The sequence below is a fragment of the Odontomachus brunneus genome, unplaced genomic scaffold, assembly GCF_010583005.1.
Source record: "Odontomachus brunneus isolate Ranch 3 - 2012 unplaced genomic scaffold, Obru_v1 Obru_scaffold_007, whole genome shotgun sequence".
Classification (NCBI taxonomy): domain Eukaryota; kingdom Metazoa; phylum Arthropoda; class Insecta; order Hymenoptera; family Formicidae; genus Odontomachus; species Odontomachus brunneus.
The window spans coordinates 3,433,349-3,445,170 of record NW_022639457.1 but is presented as its reverse complement, the minus strand read 5'-3'; the positions used below and the strand labels follow the sequence as shown (position 1 = coordinate 3,445,170).

General features: G+C 43.9%; 1 protein-coding gene and 1 long non-coding RNA gene across 4 annotated transcripts in view; one reads left to right on the top strand and one right to left on the bottom strand.

Moving 5' to 3' along the window:
• Window positions 1-11,822, bottom strand: part of LOC116854026 — a 92,626-nt gene that overhangs the window by 1,448 nt on the left and 79,356 nt on the right. The gene's annotated exons all lie outside the window — the stretch shown is intronic.
• The window catches only part of LOC116854025 (lachesin-like), a 471,144-nt gene that overhangs the window by 420,918 nt on the left and 38,404 nt on the right, over window positions 1-11,822 (top strand). The gene's annotated exons all lie outside the window — the stretch shown is intronic.

Sequence of the window (11,822 nt, the reverse complement as noted above, 5' to 3'; positions counted from 1 at the left end):
TATATATATATATATATATATATATATATATATATATATATATATATATATATATATATATATATATATATAACTACCACGCAGAAAAAAGGTTGGCCGCGAAAGTTAAAATATATTATAATTGTGACAATAAAACGTGTCGTTAAAATAATGACAACTAATATCGTTGCTACTGAAGCTAACTTTACTAGCTATCTGAACTTTGGCACTACAGCAAAAAATACTCGCTACTGAATAAAAAGTTCCTGTTAAATAATTTTGCTTTTCTTTTAAATTTTACTTTATCGTCGATACAAACTTTAGCGTCGAAACAACGAAACGTAAAACGTTTCGGATTACAGATCTAAACCAAGATTTCTCGTTAGTCTTCAACCTAGATTAATGTCCGTTTTTACACAAACACAAGAATCAATGTCTTTCGTACTTACATGATCACGCTGTTTGATCCGCGGAACTATTCCGCATCCATCTGAAGCGCGATAATTTTCCCATCCCAATGATCTTTGTTTCAAGTCGTTACGACATCTACGAGTCGAGTTGTTAACAATTATATCGATCCGCGCGTTCTAGATTATTCGGCGGTAGCGAGCGGCGCACAGTGGGAACAAATAGAAATTTACTGTTCAAAAAGTGACCACAATTTTATAGCAATTGGGATGATTTTTTTTTTTTTTTTTTTTTAATTAAACGTTAATCAATGTAGAAAAAACTGTGGAGCTTGATTTTTTTTAAATTCTTCTAAATGTTGCAATATTAATAAGAATTAAGTTCGTATTCAGCAACCTAAACTTAATATACTTTACAGACACATTTCGTGCTACAGAAACATTTTTTTCATATCGGCTGTGGGATTGACAGACAGCTGTTCAATACTAGATCTTAATACTGGCTTTACATTTATGTTATACGACTTTGTATACCTCATTGCAACATATATACTGTGTTAAAACGAAACGATTTTGTTTATGTTGACAGGAGATTAGCAGTTGTCAACTTCTAAATGCTGATTTTTATATCAGACTCGTAATCAGCGATGCTGTAAATCTTAGTACACTGTATTGTGCAGCAAAAAGATGGAAAGTTTTCCAATTGGAGTGGCTCATAAAACTTGATGATTTTTTACAAATTCTTATTAATATTGCAACATTTATAAAAATTAAAAAAAAATCGGGCTAGATAGTTTTTTTTACGTTGATTAACGTTTAATTAAAAAAAAAAAATCATCCTAATTGCTATAAAATTGTGATCTCTAGCGATTTTTGAACAGTAAATTTCTCCCTACTGTGCGGCGGATGAGACGCGACGTGGCGCGTGAATGAAACACGTGGTGTACGCACGCGGCGAGCCGACTCACTACTGTTCTCCCCCCCACTCGGCGCCTCAGATAAGCCGGGCCCGCGACTCCCCCCTCCCCGCGTCCATATACTCGCCGCGGCCGCGCGGTTGTTCACCTACTTTTATAACATAGTATGCGCCTGCGCGAGAGCAAGTGCCAGCGCGAGTGCGAATTTGGAGTCAAGCGTCGCGGCTTTAAACAGCTATAACTTATAAATGAATTGACGTAGCGATATTAAATAAAAATCATCACATCTCATGTAATTATCCAAATAAATATGCGCTTTTCATTTCAGTAAATTTGCATTTCATAGCGAATGCTGTTTCAGTTGTGTGATAGCCAACTTTGAGGAATAATAATTAGACTTTCAGCTAAGTTCGAATCAGTCACTGAGTATTATACAATTTATTTTTATTATATTATATTATATAATTTAGTATATTATATTATGTAGTTTATATATTTTATTATGTAGCTGAACGGTAATAAATACTACTACTATATATTTTATTACATTATATAATTTAGTAGATATTGCCAAGTCACTTCTCTGCGTGCGAGGCGTACCGAAAATGTTTTGCACGACAGTTTCTCATAACATCTCCTATATATTTCTCACGTAATAAAGGTATTATCGGTAACCGTTATTTCGTTAAGCGGATTTTCGCTATTCAAACATGCTTCTTTGCCCGGATATATCTCTCTTTCTCTCTCTCAGTACGCGAGAGGAGGAAGATATGAAAATAACAAGGTGGCTCTCAGTACCGCGAAGCTCCGAGGAACAAAAAGTCGACAATGTGGCAAAGAGTTTAATTTGCCAAGTCCCCCGTCCGCCGAGAGGGTGCCTCAAAGAACACATCTTACGCGACATTATGTAATAACATAACTGTACAGTCCCGGCGGCGCGAAGCAAGATAAAACAACAGTTGAAATGTGAAGTTTGTTGCACTCGGTGCATTCGCCTCCAGTCGGCGACGGCGACTCTCCCATCCGAGTGTTCATAGACCAGGACTTTGGCTCGCCAGGGGGAGCGAGAGCGAAAAGGAGACATTTCCATACGTGTCGACAGGGCTTAAAGGACTTCGCGTTAAGTGGCACACGGAGCACCTTCGGTGGTTAGCCCCGAACAGAAGCCACCGTCCCAAGAAAAGCTCTCGAGTTCGCGGGAAAGTTTAGGTCGTGTGCCGCCTTTTAGAAAGGAGGACGCGTTAAAGCCGCAGCTACGTGTGGCCGGAACAACGCTCGTCGCGCGGCAAGCAGGAGAGTGCGGGAAGAGGGATAGTCGGGCTTTTAGCTCGGAATGACAAACGTTAAGTTTTGTAGTAGACGTTACTCCGTCTGTACGGTCTTTACCGAGATCGTACCGGTCTTCGACTTAACACGGCCAACAAACTCCGACCTCTGATCCGACTCTCTCTCTCTCTCTCTCTCTCTCTCTCTCTCTCTCTTTCTCTCCTCTACTACCTAACTACCATCGAACTGTCTTTGCACAAACGAACGACAGTGTACACGTGCGTGCGTATCGCAAAAGAGACAGTTTCGACTGCGCGCACTTGGCGCGATATTGGCAAGACCATATAATTTCGTTTCATCGTCGTCGTTTGCGCTCCACGGAGCGTTTCGATGCCTCGACGACGACGTTGTGCTGGAAACGGTGCGCGGCCAAGTGAAAACTGTTACCCACGAACGAGGAGGCGGGCGAGCGAGAAGAAGAGCGAAAACGAAGAAGCTGTAAAGTTCAGACGCGCGGCTCGCTCTATTGGCGATGAATGGAAATTAACCCCTTCGCGCGCGGACTCACGAGCTACGAAATGCGCGCACGCGAGAGATTATTCTCAATCGAATCGAGCTAACTCACAGATCGCTTCGCGTTTGATTTTAATTTCGAGAGCAACTCATGCCCGAGTGATTCGAGAGGAATATCTACGTCCAATTTGAATTCTGGGGATAAAAGTGACAGAATTAAAAATATTTTTTACGCATGCGAACACACGGGATACGATCGCGATGAAATATGAGTTCGCCAGAAATTGATTTTAATTGGCTTTCGCCGCTCTCGCCGAGCGTTTCGAATGACCTCTGACGAATGTCTACTATTATTTTACCCGCGTTTGCTCTCTGCGCTTGTGTTTTTCACCGAGTCCTACGTCATTCTGTTCCTGTGGGCTCGAAAGATTCAGCCCGTCAGCAACGTGAAAAGTTCACTTCGCTCTCCCGAGTCCTTTATTAATCTGATAATAATTGGCTACTACAGCTTCAAGCGCACATAGAAATTGAAAACTTTAAGAAGCAAGGGAAGAGAACAATCGCAAAAGGAATAAACAATTACGCAAAGCAACGTCCGCGTAGAAACTGAGAAAGTCGATTTCTCCACGTGAGATCGGATTTTCTCTCGGTCTCGCCATCGCATTTACGGGACGTTCAGAATACTTGACGCTACCGACGGTTACGTACCGTCTCATTGATCGCGCGATGTACCGTATTCGATATCTTCACATGGAGAGAATTTCATAGCAAAAATCACTGTAGAATTTTGTAACCGAGGAACAGATCGACATTCTGCCATAATTCGCTATCATTTCATTTCTTATGCGCTATTTATATTTTAGGAACTGAAATGTGAAACTGAAAACCATGTTTCTTGCATAATTCACGATATTCCTCAGCAAAATAGACTGCAGTGACAGTCTATTCCCGCACTACACACAGAGAAGCGCATATTGCATTCAAGTGAATCTTATTTATTCCATAAGATTATATATTCGCAAATCTATCATCAATTTATCGTAAGCATCAAATTTATTCAAAGTACATTTTATCACCAGTAAGTTTAGTGTTTCAGTCAAGAATATTAAATTAAAACAAAAATTCGGTTTATTCGCTATACAACATCGGAGCAAACTTTTCCTTCAATAAAATTTTATGATATTCTTGTGAAGAGAATAAATTCTTCTTGAGCATACGATAAATGAACTTTCTTTGTAATGAGTATATTTGTGAAAACTATTAACAAGAAAATATTCCTTGTGAAAGAAAAACATTATTTAAGAGTAGAAAAATAAGTAATCGCTTTACTTGGACGTTTTACGCAGACGTCATCACTATAGCTTATCTATAATGTCGAGTGTCATCATTTACAAATTCTTTTCTAATGAATATTTCAATTATTTTTGCGAATAACGATATAGGACTTTTGTATCCATTTCAAACCGATCTACACTCTCACGAGAGATTGTGAAATCGAGCTGGGACATCTTGGATATGTTCTCTCCGTGTAAGTATCAGACGAGCCCTATTCGCGCACAGAATTGGAAATAATCAAGGGACGCGCTCTCGTGCCCGTGATTGCAATAAAGAAATCTGTCTGCTCATTCGAGATTACGTCACTCGGTCGGGCGATCGTTCGATGTGCTGGAGGAAAGCGCAGCAAACATAATAAACTCCCATCGGCGAAAGTAATAAAAACTTAGATAAGACAGAGAGACGCCCCCATGGAGCGGTCGCTGATAAAAAGTACTCTCGAGTCAGGAAAGGGGAGAGAGAGAGAGAGAAAGAAAGAAAGAGAGAGAGACAGGGGGGAAGGAAAAGAACTGGCGGACTTCGGGAACCTGTCTATTTACCGTGCCACTACTCTGACATGTACTTGTCTTTCGCGCAGCCACTCCCTCCTCCACCTCCGAGCCGCGGTTCTTAACAGCACGTTGTGTCTTTGAGTGATGCTAAAGGCGACTAAAGCGCCGTCAATGTTCACCAGACGACGAAACGATTCAGAGGCTAGACAATGCCGCTGTCTGCAGAAGACGCCGCGAAAGTGCAAAAAAAAGAAAAAACGCGCACATTCAGTTCGCGAATTCATCTCCACCCTCGACCGCGGAATTCGACGTCGCCGCGGTCGTCAAACGCGACATTTTAAGCGCGTTATTTATTCGAGTCAAAGTCAAAGAGGATAGGAGGGAAGAACACAACGGGCGCAAAAATGTTTCCCAACGTGTCGGGAATGAGACAAGACTTACGTCGATTTGTCCTTTAACGTTCCGAATACCGACATCAGTTATTACGCAGAAACATCTCGCGCGCGCAGGGGCTATTAATGCGCAACGCTCGGATATAAATCACCGACTCAGTGCCGTTATCGCTATCACCGGTGATCCAATAGCCTTTAAGTGGCCAATAAACAACGTGTTATCTGATATGTCATCGTTTCGGGAGGATACACACCCACGCGCGCATACACACACACACACACACACACACATACACACGTGTGTCCGTGCCTCGCCATCGGCGACAACGCGCGTCACATCTGACATTTAGCGGTCGCAACGTTTTTCGGAATTGTCCCTTTAATCGACTCCGCCGCCAGCCACTCGTCGCCGATAATAGAAACGCGACGAACGGCTCTTCGATTTATGCCGTTCAGACCGCCGACGCCGTCGACTACGACCGCGGTGTACACGATAATAAAATCGCGGCCGCTCGTTCCTCCGCCCCCGAATCGATGTTTGCGCGTAATCAAATTCCCCCTCCCTCTGCCGCCCGTCGCCCGCCTGCCCCGCGTTCGGCGACGGGCAATTGCGACGGTAAAACTAATTTCGGGCTACGACTGGTGATGGCGACGGGCGAGGCGCGTATGCATCGCGTATGCATCGCGGAAATGCGCGCGCGATTATAACGGGGATCGACGAGACTTGAAGGAGCGATCGATAACGGCGCGGTATAATACGCGCGCGAGAGACCAACACCGCGCGCGCTCGCCGGCAACACAAGCCCCGTCTCGTCGTCATCCCGACGTCTGATTACGGTTTTGACGTTACACGTCGAGAGTGGATTAATTAACCTATTAAAGCCCGCTGGCGCGGCACCAAACTCGATCGCGGCACTTCGAATTGTATTATTTCTTAGTCGCACGGAACGTCTCTCTCGTCGCGCGCGCGCGGCGAACTTGCGCGCCGCGCGCCACGAGTCGCACAGATTGCCGCGCGCGTCACATTCGACGATTACGACAACAATTAATTCTACTTTAAATAATTAAATAAGACGCCTCGGGAAAGAGGAAATTTCGGGAAAGTGGCGAGCCCACTCCTCTCATCTGCACACCCTATTCCTCTACTCTCAATTACAATTTCGGCTTTCTAACGAACGTTGGAAAAATTTGGATCCTTTCGGCCTCGATATTCCATTCAACGATCGCTCTTTGATATCCCGAACCTGCCTTCTGCGTTTTTTGGAGCGAAATCTCACTTATCACTTCAAGTGATAGTGAAAATACTGCCACTTGTAATCGCAAGAGTGAATGTTGCGTTCGAGCTTGCAGTGAATTCCAGCTCCATACAAACGAATGTTTCGATTGATTGAAAGAGTGAATTCCTGTGACGGTGGAGCACATTCGCTTTTCAACTTCTAGTGCAAATATTCACTCGACGATCCAGAATAAAGAATTACACTGTGTGAGTGAAAAATTACTAGAATGTCCACTTTTCTAGTAAAGTTTCACTCCACTTCACAAAAAAAAAGTGGGAAAAAGGCCGATTGTTTCCAAAAGTGTGAGTAAAAGGAATAGTGCTTTTTATAGATTTTGTCTTGCTGAATAAATTTATTTTAAAGTTTGTGGTGTTTCAGGAAAATTAAACAAAAACAATGCATAGAAATTCTGTTGATATATGCAACTACCGTAAAACGCACTCTTGTGAGCACACTTTTGGATGAACGTTTTTCCGTCTCCAGATATACCGATTCAGTCAAAATTTCAGTCGAAAGTAGAGTTAAAATTTCGAGTTAGGGAGCGAACACTGAACGAATATTGGCAGTTACAATTGAGCAAGATAACCTGAGAGAAAATTTTCATAAAAGGGAGACAACTTCATGTGGCTAACCTTCGCACTCTCTCTGACAAAAGAGAGAAAGACATAAAAAGGAAAGAAAAAAGAGGAATGTCCGTTTCTCTTTCAAACCACGCTTGCAGAAGCGCGCGTCTCTTGATGGACAGTAAAAGAGTAACCAGTGCGAATGGCAGGCCCGAACGGGGAAAGTTGCCCGACGTACTTGGAGAAGTTGCGGAAGTTGCCCGGCCGCCTCCTCGATCACGCCGCGAACGCGAACGGGGATATGAGGGGAATACCACCTCCGTTTACATTCCATTCGGGTGAGGAACGATGCCAGCGAAAACCCGCTTTTATCGATGATGTTCTTCCTTTCCAGAGGTCCCGGCTGGAATAGCCGACGAAGAAGGGAAAAGGAGGAAAAACGCAAGATCCGTTCCGACTCGGGGTCGCCTGAATTCGGCGAACGTTCTTAGCGGGGGTCTTAACGTTCGTCGTAAAAAAATTGCTACTTTTGCGAGGAGACCGATCGCTAGAGCGGCAATTTCGCTCGTCCTCCGCTCGAAGAACGCGAAATTCGCTCGCCCTAGCGCAACGCTGATTTTACGAGACGTTACGCACAAAGTACATACATATATATATACATAGGGTGTCCCAGAACAACGAAGCTCTCGTGGAGGCATAGTAGGGATTAAGATGAACATAAAATAAAAAAATAACAATAAAAGTTCTATATCGTTTCGCGATATTCGCAATAATTATGAAGATATTAAAGAAGATTTGTGAATGATCACGCGAAATATGATAGATGAACTGTAGTGACGACATCTTACGTCGCGTGCTTGTGGTCAAACTGAACAAAAAAGTCCTCTACCTTTTTTCTAATAACTTTGTAGAATATATTATCACAAGCGATCTTTCGCCAATTTTCTTTAATTAATTATTCAATTAATATCTCGATAATTATTACAAAACAGTACAGGACTTTTATGTTCACTTCAATCCGTATTACTGTGTCTTTACGAGAGCTGCAGAAGTTGACATCCTGTATACATTTACATATTGCTCGCCGGAGGCATGCGAAACTCGCGAAATTCTTCACGACTCCGCGTGAGCTTCTTCTACGTATCGCTTTATTTCGCGCGCGCAAAATGTTTTACAATAATCAACTCGAAGTCGCTCGAAGGGATCCGCGGGAAATCCGAGACATACTCTGTATTGTACACCGTCTATTGGGATAACAAGCGAGCTTTTATGGTCGGGCGCGCGCTCCGTCTTTCTTACTTCTTATCATCACGTCGACAACGATCTACCGAGGAAACGAACATTTAGTTAACTTCAGCCACTACTGACCGTCCTAAGGGTCCGGTCAGTGGGCTCTTTCGCATGAAAAGACGGCGAAAACGAGGAAAGTCAACGACGACTTCGGTCGAGTTTGCGAAGGTTATCATCTCTCACACCAATCCAATAGCGTAACTGAGATCTTTTCGTACGGGTCTTGTAAAGTTTGGCCGTAGTTATGCAAAAGAAAATAAAAGATCCAACTCACGTGAGATACGTTACAAGAAAAATGAAGATAAAAATCTGATACATGATTTAAAAATATAAACACCACCGAGGCTCTTCGCAATCGTTCAAGAAATCAAGCATGGTCAATTTTCTTCTCCCTAAGGATATTCATTTATGAGCTCAGCCCTTAAAAAGTGAGTAAAAAAGACGCCACTGGTGGCAAAAAATGGTGCAACTAGTGGAAAACCATTTTTTAATTAATTTCAAATGCCCACACGATTTGAAACATTTTTGTCTTATGTAGAAAGTCATCAACTCAAAAATCGTAATTTCGTGTGTTGGATCGCATAACCATGACCACTTTCCATCGCCGACGTCACACGGCGATCTCGTGTCCTAAAGGTGAGTTATTTTACACACACGACGTGAATTTTCATCTCTCTCTCTCTCTCTCTCTTTCTCGGTTCAAATAACGTAACAGAAATTTCAGTTATATAAAGCTCTTCTTTCGAATAACGCACACGTGGAATAACTACGTTGAAGTTTCGATACGAGGTCCTCCGTTGTATAAAAAATTTCTTCCTCCATATCTTTCCCTGCTTATTCCCACATTGGGAACAGAGGGAGAGGGAAAGAAGGAGCAAGTCTCCTGTATTCATGAGTCGTGGTGCTTCGCTTATATCTGCTACACGATCCCTGCGCCCGTATCCCTATCCAGCGACTCTGCCTCGAACGAGCCACCGAGAAATAACCAGTTTGCATTCCGCGGTGGCGCGCGACGGCGAAAGAAGCCGATCCCGGGCACCATTCCTCGACGATGGTATGCCGGGGAGGGTGAAACACAGTTTCCACGACGGCAGGTGGGTAGAGGTAGGGAAGCGACATCTCCGCGCTGTCGAAAGCGCCGAGTCCGAGCCGGTTGGCGGGTTCGCCGGGACGTGTTTCCAGAGGGAGGGGGGAGGGGGGGGAGTGAAAGAAGAACGCGACGATTTGCATTTACCGTATTCCTCCCCCGAGCGCCGAATCAATTTACTTCCTGCGGGATACACTCCGGCGCGACCCACTTTCGACAAGCACGGCGCGAACATCATAATTCGCGACGCAATCGCCTGTCCTTCATTACCTCATCCCGCCATGTCGCGTACTTGGCTCTTTTCTACAGTGTTCCCGAGTCAATCTTGATCCTATGTTAAATCTTGAATTCTACAACGCAGAGGGAGCTAAATTAGCAAAGTAGATTTAATTCTAACGATATAACCTAGGTTCTTCTTTAACTCTGATGATGTTGGAAATTTCACTTTTTTAGAGTTAAAATAGGTGTTGAATGGAATAATAAGACTGAAAGTAGGATCAAAATTTTCGACTCGGGTTCTCTGGCGTGTCATCGATACTTAGGAGCGATTGTCACGGAAGAAAGCTTTGCTAAACTTCGACTTAACTCTTTGGAGTACGGTTTCACCGTGAGATTATCTATTGGAATCAAATCAGCTTCAGGCAATGACCTTGCATGTGTCCTACTTGCAGGTAAGTTGTGTAACTGCTGTTTTTTTATAGAGTTATCTATAGAGAGAGAACTTATAAAGCTGTAATGTTAATGTTAGCAAATTAAAATCTCAAAAATTTTTTATTTTTCTCGGTGGTCTCATAATGAGACCACCGAAATCATCGAAATTCCACATGAGACCATCGAAATTCTATAAGGCATCTAGCTTCGGTCTCCCCTATTCGCTCCAACGATGACGTTTTCGCGAAGATGTGCAACGTCACCGTAAACGGAAAATTACGTATCTCAGGCTGGGATACTTTTCTGGGGATTGAAAGTCTCTTCAGGAAGAAAACGAATAGAGGAAGAAGAGGAGGAGGTGGTGTGCAGAAAACACCGCGAGGGAAGCTACCAGCGAGAGAGAATCGCGCGAATAGTCGAACGTAAAGATTCATTTCGCAAATCAGATCCGCCCGACTCGACCGTCGTATAACGCGGGAAACAGATCTTCGTTTTCTACGACGGCGCTTTTCACTCGCCTTCGACCACGCCACACGTAATCACCCGTCCTGCTCCGTCGCGCGCCGTTCCCATTTCGCCCGGAATCGCCCTCCATTTGCATCGAATTCCCGTACTGGGGCAGACACGTACACAGCGCGTCGCCTAAACGCAATTTAGCGTCCCGTCCGGCGATCGTCCGAGCTTCTCGCCGTATTCGTAAAGCAAGGAAGCGCATCGCTTCCCTTAAGTTCAGGCCGCAGTTTGGTCGCCTTCGTAAAAGATACGCGCCGTAGGGAGACTGGAATCCCAGATCGCCTTGCCTGAACTGCCCGATTCTCTAAAGTTCGAGCTGCGCTCGAAAGAGTAACTCTCTCTTAACTCGGTATGTCTGATTTGTCTAACGAAAACATATTCGTCCCGCCTACGTCTTAAATAAATTTGTTTTGCATATATTCATCCTATGCTTGGTTCTATCAGTCCTATGTTATCTCGATTTTTAATCTCAAAGTCTCTTAACATCTTTTTTTTCGAGAAGTAAGAAACCTTTCTAGAGGAAATGAACAAAGTGAACCTTCAATCAGCAATGTTAATCAGCAGAATAATGATGACCCTTGACGAATCGATACGATATGTAAATTGCGACATGTAAAACGTACGTGAAAATATAAAATATGTAAATATGTAAAAATAAGTAAGATATAACCGCAAGGAACACGTAAACACGCTCACTCAGCTCGATCGCATTAATCTTAAGCTTGTTTTACCGGGCCGACTAATGCGAGGTGAAAGCCACGAGATGGAAAAGTACGAAACTGGATTGAACCGGTGTAACAGACGGTGCGCCATTTGTTAACTCCACGTGCAGCGCGCGTTTTCTAGGATCGGAGTAAACCGTACCGACTGGACTAAACTGAACGGATGTGCAGCCTGCACGAAACCGCAGCGGACAGGAGTGGACGCGCGATTGTGCGAGTTGCTCTCCATTTGGGTCAAGCGTCGGCGGTGCATCGCGCGCGCACGGCCGTATTTCGCGCGCTCGACAAATATCGATTGTGTAAGCGCGATGCTGGCGCGCTAACCGTCCGGTATCGCGACGGTATGCTCGATCGAACCCGATCGTAACAGGTAAATTGACGGAGGAAAACGGGAACGTGGGAAGGAGGGGAGTCACATC